This window comes from Urocitellus parryii, chromosome Y (assembly GCF_045843805.1).
Source record: "Urocitellus parryii isolate mUroPar1 chromosome Y, mUroPar1.hap1, whole genome shotgun sequence".
Taxonomy (NCBI): domain Eukaryota; kingdom Metazoa; phylum Chordata; class Mammalia; order Rodentia; family Sciuridae; genus Urocitellus; species Urocitellus parryii.
In genome coordinates, this window is record NC_135548.1 from 36,984,401 (window position 1) to 36,997,613 (window position 13,213).

General features: G+C 39.6%; 1 long non-coding RNA gene across 2 annotated transcripts in view; it reads right to left on the reverse strand.

The window, feature by feature from the left end:
* Positions 1–627: 627 nt before the first annotated feature.
* LOC144251084 (uncharacterized) overlaps positions 628–13,213 on the reverse strand; it is a 110,468-nt gene continuing 97,882 nt past the window's right edge. For both annotated transcript variants that reach the window (XR_013342626.1, XR_013342625.1), the window contains one exon: positions 628–860. This is a non-coding gene — a long non-coding RNA (uncharacterized LOC144251084). The remainder of the gene's footprint in view (positions 861–13,213) is intronic.

Sequence of the window (13,213 nt, forward strand, 5' to 3'; positions counted from 1 at the left end):
GAAGGAAATGAACTAAATATAAACACTGACCATTTCCAAGGGGTAAAATTACATAGGCCTTCTATGTTTTTCTTAAAAAATTTATTTTTTTTAATTTTTAAATTTCCAGATTTTTAGACTGAATGAGTCGGGTGTTGGTAAAACGCACCTGTAATCCCAGCTTCTCAGGAGGCTGAGGCAGGAGGATTGCAAGTTTGAGGCTAACCAGGGCAACTTAGTGAGACCCTGTCTTAAAGTAAAAGAAAATAGGACTGGGAATGTAGGTCAGTGGTGGAGCACTGCCCTAGCATGCATGAGGCCCTGGGTCTAATCCCAGAACTGCAAAAATGAAGATAGATAGATAGATAGATAGATAGATGATAGAATAAATGACTTTTAAAAAGAAAATACCTAAAAACATGGTTTTTTGATGATCTGCCATCAGCTTCTACATTTTATTTCCAGGTGAAGTGGTTATAAAGCACCTAGAAGTAGTCACTTAGCAACATAAGCAGAGCACTTTGTTCAAAAAATAGATTCTTAATTGTTATTTATTGACTTTTTGCAAACTTACTACCCAAGAATGGTTACTGAAAGCAAATGAAAGAGAAAGTACAAGAAACAGAAACAGACATCAGTGATCAGCAATGCTTTATTAAGATGCAGAGGGGCACATTTTCAAGAGGAAAATGGCAACTGGTTACAACAGGAGTCTTAGTCTTGTAGGGCTCAGGGAGACGGAATCATAGCAGAATGTGTCAGCTGGGCCGTCGGGAACAGTTGTGGATACGGGAACCGCTGAAAGTCCAGACCACATTGTTTTCCTTCTCTCCCTGTCCTCCTTTCTACCTGGGGGTTGTTATTCCATATCTTTCAGTTACCTATAGAAAAAGAGAGAAAATAAAGCAAAAAAAAAAAACAGAAAACAGCTAGATTTCTCTGAGTGTATTTTGTTTGCTTAGATCTGACTTCAGAACTGTATAATTATTTTACATTATTAAACAAATTAAATTCATTTTTCAAAAGCCATCCCTAAAAATAAAAGGCAAATAAAAATAACAAATCTGGTCTTGGGCTAGGGCTGGGGCTCAGCGGTAGAATGCTTGCCTAGCATGCGTGAGGCACTGGGTTCCATCCTCAGCACCACATAAAAATAAATAAATAATTAAAGTCATGTCCATCGACGACTAAAAAAGTATTTTAAAAAAATCTGAGGTCTTACTGGGGGAAGATGGCGGCTGGAAGGGAGTGAGCAGCTCCGTGCTCCGCACCGCCACACCCGCAGCGTGTGTTGCCACGTCTTAAAAGAAAAAGTAAAGATCATTCAAGGAGATCTGTCGACAAAGACTAAGCACCGTGTCAAGCAGCGCTGCCTCCCCTCCCCCAGCCCGCACCCCCTCCCCGGGTGTCCGGAGGGCCGCAGCTTGGCCGCTGCCGCGTCCTGCGGAGCACGTTAGAGCAGACTCTTCACCCCAAGAGTGAGCCGCCCACCCGCAGAGCAAAATGGAACAGCTGATAAGATGAGTGACAATTTAAAATCTAAGGGATCCAACATGGCGGCGGAAGCGGAGAGATCAAGTCTCTAACCCCTTCAGCTGCGCGGGCATGGGGAGAAGTAAACTGTCAAAATGCTGTTTGCTCACGACCACTAGGCAATGCTGAGCTGACGTGGATCCCGGGCGAACAGTCTGGGCTTCTCAGAACACACCGAGCCCAGATCGGCTGCATTCTAGCTCCGGTCCGCCTGCTTCTCGTGACTCAGCACTAACGATCCCGCTGAAATAACTAGTCGGCCCACCTGAACTCACAGAGGTAAAAGCCAACCGAGCACCATAGCCAGACCGAGGGAATCAGGAGTGACTCGGGACTAGCGGCGTAGAACTCCCAGCTACCGCTCCCACCAGTGCTGACAACAGAGGTCCCTTGCACCAGCTACCAGGGGAGTTGCTACCGGAGGGCGCTGGGGGTTCTCAGCCCCAAGCTCTACAAACTCAGGGTCTGAGGGAGGCAAACAGGGAGAGTGTGCCCAGGCATTCATGAAAACAGGGCTCCCAGGAGCAGCAGACCTGGCATGTGGTGTATTGTGGTGAGTGTCACAGGTGAGCGGGGCCTGGCTTGAGGAAACACAAGAGAAGGCCCTAGGCACTCAGGATTGGAGACCCGCACAGTCTGGGAGGAAGAGCTGCTGCACATTGATTGGATCCCACCTATCAAGAAGAGAAGCTTGGCCCAGTGGGCACAGCTCCACCTACTGGAAGAGAAGTTAATCGAGCTCTATGACTGCATTTATTATTTTTTTTATTTTATTTTATTTTCATTTTTGTTGTTGTTGTTGTTGTTCTTTAACTTTTTTTTATTAATGTTTTCAATTTTTAATTCTTTTTATTTTATTATTATTACTATTATTTTTTAAACTTTAATTTCCATTTTTTTATTATCATTATAATATTTTTGTTTTAAATTTTTGTTTTTTCTTTTTTTCTTTCTTTCTTTATTTTCAATTTTTTTCTTTTGCCTTTTCATTTCTTTTCAATTTTCTTATTCCCCCTTCCTTGAATTCTACCTGCCTACACTCATTCTCTTTAGTGACTTCTTCCCTTCCCTTCTAATATCTTTCCTCCCAAGCATCAAATAAATTTATAAGAGTAAACAGTAACTCAGCAGTCAAACAGAACAAGAAGTAACATGTGCAGCATGAAACAGCAAGGAAGAAAAGGAGTACAAACAATGCAGGACAGCCTAAATATTCAGGAGGACCTAGAGTCATCAGAAAAAATGGCCATATAAAGAATTCAAGGAACACCTTAGACAGATGGAAAGGAACCTTAGAGAGGATAGGAGACAGCAAATCCAAACAGCGAAAGATCACATTGAAAATGAATTACATAAACAGATAAAAGAAGAAGTTAAGCATCTTTATCAGGAGATAGAGATTATGAAAAAATCAAACAATAATTCTAGAAATGAAGGAAACGATAAACCAAATTAAAAACTCAATCGAGAGTATCACTAACAGAGTGGAGCAAGTAGAAGCCAGAACGTCAGATAATGAAGACAAAATATATCATCTTGAAAAGAGTCTAGCCAACTCAGATAGGCTGGTAAAAAATCACGAGAAAAACATCCAAGAGATTTGGGATAACATAAAAAAAACCAAACTTATGAGTCATCGGGATAGAGGAAGGTACAGAGATTCATACCAAGGGAATGAGTAACCTGCTGAATGAAATAATTACAGAAAACTTTCCAGAAATAAAAAAGGAAACAGTTATACAAATTGTAGATGCATACAGGACACTGAGCATACAAAATCACAGTAGACCAACGCCAAGACACATTGTTATGAAGATATCCAATATACAGAACAAAGAGAAAATATTAAAAGCTACAAGAGAAGGGAGGCAGATTACATTTGGGGTAAACCAATAAGGTTAACAACAGATTTTTTCATCACAGACGCTGAAAGCGAGAAGATCCTGGAACAACATATTTCAAACACTGAAATGGATGCCAACCAAGAATTCTGTATCCAGCAAAATTAAGCTTCAGGAACGACAACGAAATAAAAATCTTTCATGATAAACAAAAGCTAAAAGAATTTGTAGCCAGAAAACCAGCATTGCAAAGCGTCTTGAGCAAAACACTACATGAGGAAGAAATGGAAAACAATAACCAAAACCATCAGTGGGAAGTGCCTCGGTAAAGACAGAGGACCAGGGGGAAAGCTAATCATGGAGAAACAAACTAAATTAGAAAAAAAAAGATAAATAATCAAACATGGCAGGAAGTACAAACCATATATCAATAGTAACTCTGAATGTTAATGGCTTAAACTCTCCAATAAAGCGACATAGGCTGATAACATGGATTGAAAAAACAAATCCAACAATATGCTGCCTCCAGGAGACACATCTGACTGGAAAAGACATACACAGGCTGAAGGTGAAAGATTGGGAAAAAATATACCATGCACATGGTCCTCGTAAGCAAGCAGGGGTGGCCATCCTCATATCAAATAAAATCGACTTCAAGACTAAGTTAATCAAAAGGGATAAGGAAGGACATTATATACTGTTAAAAGGAACCATTCACCAACAAGATATAACAATTATCAATATTTATGCACCAAATAATGGTGCTGCGACGTTCATAAAACAAACTCTCCTCAAGTTCAAGAATCCAATATAACACAACACAATAATTATGGGTGACTTCAACACACCTCTCTCACCATTGGACAGATCCTCCAAACAAAAATTGAATAAAGAAACTATTGACCTCAATATCACAATCAATAACCTAGACTTAACTGACATATATAGAATATATCAACCATCATCAAGTGGATATACTTTTTTCTCAGCAGCACATGGATCCTTCTCAAAAATAGACCATATATTATGCCATAGGGAAACCCTCAGTAAATATAAAGGGGTGGAGATAATACCATGCATTTTATCTGATCATAATGGAATGAAACTGGAAATCAATGATAAAAGAAGGAAGGGAAAATCCTACATCACATGGAAAATGAACAATATGTTACTGAATGATCAATGGGTTACAGAAGACATAAAGAAGGAAATCAAAAAATTCTTAGAGATAAATGAAAATACAGACACAACATATCGGAATCTATGGGACACAATGAAAGCAGTTTTAAGAGGGAAATTCATCGCCTGGAGATCATTCCTCAAAAAAAGGAAGAACCAACAAATAAATGAGCTCACACTTCAACTCAAAGCCCTAGAAAAGGAAGAGCAAAACAACAGCAAATGTAGCAGAAGGCAAGAAATAATTAAAATCAGAGCAGAAATCAACGAAATTGAAACAAAAGAAACTATTGAAAAAAATAACAAAACTAAAAGTTGGTTCTTCAAAAAAATAAGTAAGATTGACAGACCCTTAGCCATGCTAATGAAGAGAAGAAGACAGAGAACTCAAATTACTAACATGAAAAAGGCAATATCACAACAGATGCTACAGAATTCAGAAGACAATTAGAAATTATTTTGAAAACCTATATTCCAATAAAATTGAAGATAGTGAAGACATTGATAAATTTCTTAGGTCTTATGATTTGCCCAGACTGAGTCAGGAGGATACACACAATTTAAACAGACCAATATCAATGGATGAAATAGAAGAAGCAATCAAAAGACTACCAACCAAGAAAAGCCCAGGACCGGATGGGTACACAGCAGAGTTTTACAAAACCTTTAAAAAGAATTAATACCAACACTTTTCAAGTTATTTCAGGAAATAGAAAAAGAGGGAGCTCTGCCAAATTCATTCTATGAGGCCAACATCACCCTGATTCCGAAACCAAAGACACCTCAAAGAAAGAAAACTACAAACCAATATCTCTGATGACCTAGATGCAAAAATCCTCAATAAAATTCTGGTGAATCGGATACAAAGGCACATCAAAAAAATTGTGCACCATGATCAAGTAGGATTCATCCCTGGGATGCAAGGATAGTTCAATATACGAAAATCAGTAAATGTTATTCACCACATCAATAGACTTAAAGATAACAACCATATGATCATCTCGATAGACGCAGAAAAAGCATTCGACAAAGTACAGCATCCCTTTATGTTCAAAACATTAGAAAAACTAGGGATAACAGGAACTTACCTCGACATTGTAAAAGCTATCTATGCTAAGCCTCAGGCTAGCATCATTCTGAATGGAGAAAAACTGAAGGCATTCCCTCTAAAATCTGGAACAAGATACAGATGCCCTCTCTCACCACTTCTATTCAATATAGTTCTCAAACCACTGGCCAGAGCAATTAGACAGACGAAAGAAATTAAAGGCATAAAAATAGGAAAAGAAGAACTTAAATTATCACTATTTGCGGACGACATGATTATATACCTAGAATAAACAAGGAGGGAAATGAATTACAGTAGATGGGTAGAGAGAGAAGATGGGAGGGGAGGGGGGGATAGTAGAGGATAGGAAAGGTAGCAGAATACAACAGTCACCAATATGGCAGTATGTAAAAATGTGGATGTGTAACCGATGTGATTCTGCAATCTGTATTTGGGATAAAAATGGGAGTTCATAACCCACTTGATTCTAATGTATGAAATATGATATGTCAAGAGCTTTGTAATGTTTTGAACAAACAATATAAAAAAAATCTGATACTCTAACTGGCAGTGTAACCATTAAGAAGAATTGTAAATTACTCTGAAGCACAACAACTTGGCTATATATTCACAATAGGATAAACCTGAAAGATAAAAAGAAAAAAATAAAAGAAAAAAACCTGCAAAACTCTAAATGCATTTCCATGATGGTGGTAGTAGAAGTAGCTTGTGTTATGTGTTTGTAGGAGAGTTAAGTCATTATTTAGATTGATGTTGAAAGAGAGTTTTCAGTATGGATGCCAAGATTAATAATGGTAGGTAAAAATCCTGGATCTAGAGTTTGAATTAAGAACATTGTATTAATTCCTGACTTTTCTTTTTTAAAACATTATGCATTCGTTTAGTTTTGTGCTCTGAAAAGGCCCATAAACAAAGACCCACCCAGTAGTGATGACATCTCAGAATAGATATTTCAAATAATATTTCTCTCTATGGAAAGCAGGACCCATTGAGAAGTGACTGATTCCCAAGTACAAGGAAAGCCCAACACATCCTAGCAAACCAGAAAGCAAGGGAACTTTCTAAACTATTCGTGTCTTGCCAAAAGGATTCATGAACTGATTTGAAAAGGCTCCCACTGGCCAAGACTGAAACAATTTGAACATCAACAAAGATAATGATTGCAATGGATTGAATCACATTAACTATTTAACCCAGTGTTAATAATGACACTTAAAAAGAAAAAGAAAAAAACCTCAACTCATTAACCAACCTTGGATATGTACTGGAGAGCCAACTCATTATCTTATAACTGGTCATTAAAAAGTGGGGAGAGGGAGTGAAGCAATTATCAGAACTTCCTTATAAAATCCACACATCACAGCATTCAAATAGTTGACAAGGAACACATTTCTTTCTTGACTATCCCAGCCTCAAATGAAGGAAATGAGATAGAACATTACATTTTGCAACACTGATGAATTAATGGGTCTAGGCTAAGATTATCAATTATTGATAAATGTCACAGAAGAGAGACAGAGACAGAGAGAGTTAGACATTATGAGCTTCCTAATGGAAAGCGACCACTGTGAAACAGTCCAGTCCAAAAAAAAAAAAAAGAAGGAAAAAAAAAACTTGCATCTGCTTAAATTTCTAGATAAAACTTTGAAAAGATAAAATAGCCAATCAGGAAAATTTGAAAACAGGTTGACTAGATGATGATATTGGGGAATTATTGCTAATTTTTTAAGAGACAATGGTCTTACAGGTTTTTTTTTAATGGAATACTTTCATGTATATTTTAAAAATCCAAAACAAAAGGTCCAAAACTTGTCACCATTGCCCCCACTGTCTGCTTAAAGTCACACAGATTGTCATTTATGAGGCTCAGATTGAAGCCCTGTGGATTTAAGCACAAATTGGCATGTCACCCCAAAGATAGGAAAATCACCCTTCATCTGCAAACCTGCTTTTCAACGCAGTTTCGTGCCTTCTTCAGCTGTGGAAGCCCATACTTCTCAGTCCCCATCGTCGTCAAAGTGTTCCCTACGTGACCCTGCTTTGCTCTGATATCCGCGATGAAGATTGAAATGCATACCAATGGCAGTCTTATGTTAGCGTGCTTTCATCTCATACATCATACCTGTCAGTTCACTTCCCTGAGCAACCTTGAACGGAGGCGTCTGGCACAAGGACAGGGAATTCACATTTCTTTTCTTGACTTTTCTACTCATCCTGAATTCATCAGAAAGCCCATTGGGTGTGCTGGGAATCAAAATAATAACACTTTTTAATGGCACTTATAGTACGTGAAATCTAGCAACATGAAGACCCAGTTTGGATCAAGCATGAAGGTCATCCAGTCTTCTGGTAACTGTGACTCGGAACCCACAGAAGGTGTGTAACAGTGGTCTACCTTATGCTTTGAATATAGCCCTTGCTGCTCTGCCATTGTGACTTATTTTTTAAAGGACATGTTTCTTTCTCTCCCTCTCTCCCTGCCCCCAATCTCAGGGGAAACAGGATTACCTTTCTTCCCCATCCTAGGCAGAGTTATCTGTCCTTGAGCACCTACCCACCACAGGAACCAAGTAATTCAGACTTGGGGATTGCACCAGGAAATCTCAGAAATGACTCTCTCCCAAATTAAGAAGTGAATTACAACTCCAGACAGAAAACATGTGAACTGTAGTCTTTGATTCACATCTTTAAAAACCCTCTGCTCCCACTAATGGGCAGAATCACAGCCTCTGGGACAGGAGTCCCCTGTGTTTCTCCTTTGCTAGCAAAGCAATAAAAATCTGTTTTCCCTTTTCTCAAAACCATGTCCTCGTTATTGGATTGACGCTGGGGACTAGGATGGAGCTTTTGGTAACAGACGAACTGGTACCTAAAATCTGTGAGTTGTCCTGGTACTACACAACTTTTTCCCCATACACATGTGGCTTGACTTATGATGGAGAAGTCTATCAGAATTCGGAAATATCATAAGTTGAAAATGCATCTAACACACCTAAGCTACCAAACCTCACACCTTAGCCTAGCCTCCCTTAAATGTGGTCAGAACTCATGCATTAGTCTGCAGTTGAGCAAAACTGTCTAACACAAAGTCTGTTTTATTAGAACTTGTTGAATATCTTGTGTAATTTGTTTGGTTCCAGGTACTACACATGGATACCAAGATCCACAGATGCTCACATCCTTATATAAAATGCATATAACCTATGAACATCCTCTCTTATACTTTAAATCACTAGATGATTTATCATACCTCATACAATGCAAATGCAATGCAAATAGTCGTTATATTGTATGGTTAGGGAATAATGACCAAAAGGTCTGTACGTGATCAGTACAGAAGGAATTTGATTTATGAATAGAATCCATAAGTACAGAACCCACAAGTATGGAGGACTGACTATGTTTAAACTAAAGAATTAAGTTGTGTGTATGTGTGTGTGCAGACATTAATATGGACACACAAAAGAAGGCAGACTGCACAATGATAAGAGAAATCTGCACCAAAAATAGAAGAAAATAATATTATCTGCTCAAGGTTTCAGTAGATCTTTAGTATAAAAGCCCTAGGAACTGATGTCAGAATCTCACTGCCACTTGTATTTGTTGGGTATATTTACAGTTAGATCATATGGTACACTGTGTGTGATCTCTTTACTATCCATTGGTCTCAGATAATCGTGTTGTTCTCATGAAGTGATTCCATTGGTGTTATAGGTGAATATTTAGAACAAAGCAGATACCCTTAAAGTACCTTACAATCTCTTTAAGGTATGACGCTCTAGAAAAGGACCCATCTGTGACTATCTCCCCCCTGGTCCCTTAAGGATCCGCAGTTCTCCCATTTGCCTCTAGAATCTGATTACCTTCCCACGGAGCCCAGTCATAGGCTGTTCATTTGGAGTTGAGTTTGCCTGTCTGCCAGGTCCCCTGTGGGTTTGGCTCCCACTTTTGCTCTTAGTGATCTCCTCAGACCCTTTGGCTCCAGGTCTGGGAGTTAGAGTGTGGGTTTTTGCCACTACCCTGTCCAGCAAACATAGCAGTCTGCACCCCAGCCAGCTCCTTTGGGGAGCCACACCAACAGCCTGTCTTCAAGAATGCTGTCTCTGCCAAGAAGCTTAAGCCTGATGGGAACGTCTACAGTCCACCCACCCTCATTCCACTCTTATATGCATTTATTAGTTAAAAGCAAATTAGCCCTAGAATATGCAGATGCATTTATTCTCCCTCCTCAGAGCTCAAAAACAGAAGAAACAAAGAACAACAGCAAAACCTTGAAACATATACAATGGTTTTGCTCTTATTAGCGTATTGGGTCTTTCTGGCCTAAGAGTTAATCTTTCCAAAAATCTTCTGTTGTTTAAAATTGGCCAAAGGGGGGGGGGAGTCTTCTGATGCTGACTCAAATCATTCATCACTTCCCTTTCAAAATGGGACAATCCCAGATCAAAGAACTGGACAAAGGACTCACAACAATGAAGCAAATACATTTGGAAAATAATCAACAGTTTTTGCAGCAGAAATCATTCAGAGACAGGGAGGAAAATCACATGGAGTCCCATGTCAAACCCCACCAAGAACAGAAACAGCTGGGAAGTTACGGAAAGAGAGGTCTTAAGCAAACTAATACTGAAATCCTTCCCTTGGGCAGGGCTATTAAGTATTTCAGAATTTGTCTCCTTTGAGAATAAGCATCTGACCTCTTTTGTTTGAGTTCTGCAAAATAACCCAACCATGTACTTTAACACAGAGCCTCAATTGGGGGGATGAGCTAAAGGTGCAGGGAGTGATTGAAAGAGTCTGAATTTGGAGGGGCCTTCTCTGAAATTAAGAACAACTCCTCATGCAGAGAGTGGAGACTGAAGCTTTACAAACCCTCCAGGGTGTGCAGGAGGCTGAGGGTGGAGACGTCCCCTGCGCAGGCCTGTCTAGCACAGGCTAAGTCTGGAAGCACATGAGCAGAAGGCAGGTACCTTTCCTGCCTTTGGTCTCACTTGGCTGCCTCTTTCCCGTCGCTCCTCCTTTAGAACCTTTGCTCACCTCCAGAGATTGCAAAGATGGGAATTTTGAAGCAATAAGTTTCTCCCACCTTCCTTCAAAACTGGATTTGAATAAAACCTATTTTCTGACCAATTTGACTTTGAGTATTTATGGAGCATCCAGAACTCTAGCCCAGGCTCCACTCCCTGGGCCGTACCACCTAGTAACAGTGCATGGAGTGAAAGGGTAAAGTTTCTAAACTGGAAAGCTTGAATGTAAAAGATTAGGTATTATTAAGTTCCTCTGTTACACCCAGATTCCTGAGATAGTTAAGACAACACCCTACTGGCCATTTAGCCTAGGGCCCTGTGCAGTTCCTCACAGAGCCCAAACCAATCAGTTTGAATGTGTAACCCGCTTACGAATGACCAATCACCCCCGCCCGGCCAGTTCCGGCAATGAATGTGCCAATCACGTCTCAGAGTTGTTGTTCAATTTCCCCGCGCCTCATGATGATTTGTTCTGATGTATGCAAAGCCTCCCGCCCTCCCCAAAAAGTGTACTTAAGCTCTGTTTGAACCTCTGCTCGGGGCTCTGGGCTGCTCTCCCTTCTTGAGTGAGCACAGAGTCCCAGCGCACTGGAATGGATCCCCAATAAATCCCCTTTTGCCAATTGCATGGAGTAAGTCTCTTGTATGGTCTCTCCCTCCGACGCTCCGCTGGACCCCTCTTACAGGAGGAAAAGTCCTGCAGCCCCACAAACAAGGTGACAGAAGTATTGTGCTGACCGCTGAGGGACAGAATAGGAGAAAGTGAGTTTGCTTTTTCTTGCATCTTCAGAGAGATCTTTAATTTGTTTAAGGAGTATTTAGTTGGATTTTTTTTTTTTTTTTTTTTTTTGCTTCTGTGACCAAAAGACCTGACAAGAACAATTTTAGAGGAGAAAAAGTTTATGTGTAGTTCATGGTTTCAGAGGCCTCAGTCCATAGATCCATAGTCCATAGAGTCCACTGCCTCCATTGCTTTGGGCCTGAGTGAGGCAGAACATCATGGTTGAAGAGGAAAGCAGCTCAGGACACGGCCACCAGGAAGTGAAGTGGGACAGCTTTTCTTCAGTGACAAAATATATACTCCTAAGGCACAGCCCCAGCGACCCACCTCCTCTAGTCAGTTCCTGCCTGTAGTCACCACCCAGTTAATCCCCATCAGGGGATTAATGCACTGATAAGGTGAAGACTCTCATAACCCAATCATTTCACCTCTAAACCTTCTTGCATTGTTTTCCACATGAGCTTTTTGGGGACACCTCATATCTAAACCACAGCAAGAAGCCTTCCACCTGCCTCCTATACAGTGGACTCTCCTGGACATAAATCAGGTTGTTGAATTCTTCCTTGCTTATATTTTTGAGGCAAGAATAGAACGTATGGGCATGCTAATATGATAGTATTTGAGTATGATTACATCTCAAATGTCTTCAAAAAGTTTACATTATGATGTGGTTTTAAAACAAAAATATCTGGGGTACATAGGATGGTGTGACAACAGAGCAGCATGTTGTAAATTAATATTAGTGAAGCAAATGTTCACCAGAAGGAAATTTGTACATTTTCAGTTAGTCTCAAAAGCAACATTTAAGTCCTGAGGAAGTACAGTTTCCTCAAGTTAATGATGCTGGGATACATCCTGCTCATGTGACACACAAAACAGAATCGCTGAGCAGACGCTGAGTGCGTTCACTGAGGCAGGAGAAACATCTAACTAGCAAAAAGACTTCCGAGGGATAAGAGGCTGGGTGAAGGTGAATTCATGGACTCTATAGGATTACTTTCATGAATTGTTTCATGATTGGTAGACAGCATTATCTTCTTTCTTCCTATTATGGAGTTTCATAATCAATTTGAAATGTTTCTTTGAAGGGTTTCTCCTTTTCTTCCTAAATTACACAGTAGTTCCCCTTTATCTACAAGAAGATAAGTGCAAAGATCCCCCAAGGGATTCCTGAAATGGTGGATATTAATGAATCAACATATGCTGTGGTTTTTTTTTTCCTCTACATATATGCCTATGATAAACTTTCACATTTTCAATTTTTATAGCTTCTCTTTGATGTATTTGAGTTAATAATATTACTACTCTTGCACTGTAGTGTCATTATTAAGTAAAATAATAGCTACTTTAATTAAAAAAACACTCCCATACCATAGCAGGTGATCTGATAACCAAGAAGACTACTAAGTGACTAACACAACATGGATACAGTGGACAAAGGGATGATTCATGTCCCAGGTGGGGCAGAACAGAATGGCATAAGGTTTCATCATGCTACTCAGAATGGCAGGCAATTTAAAACTTACAAATTGTTTATTTCCAGAATTTTTTATTTAATATTTTCAGGCCATGGTTGAGTGCAGGCAACTAAAATCCCAGAAAGTGAAACTACAGATAAGGGAGGTAGAGAGAAAGAGAAGAGTCAATGATGACATCAGGGCTTTCAGACAAAGCAAAAAGTAATAAGTTTTTTATGTAGAGAGGTAAAGAGTTCCAGGAAGAACAGTGTTAGTCAAGCAAAAATGATCAGGACTTTAGTCTTGGTTGTGGCAAGCTTAAATGAATTCCAGTAGAAATGGTGATG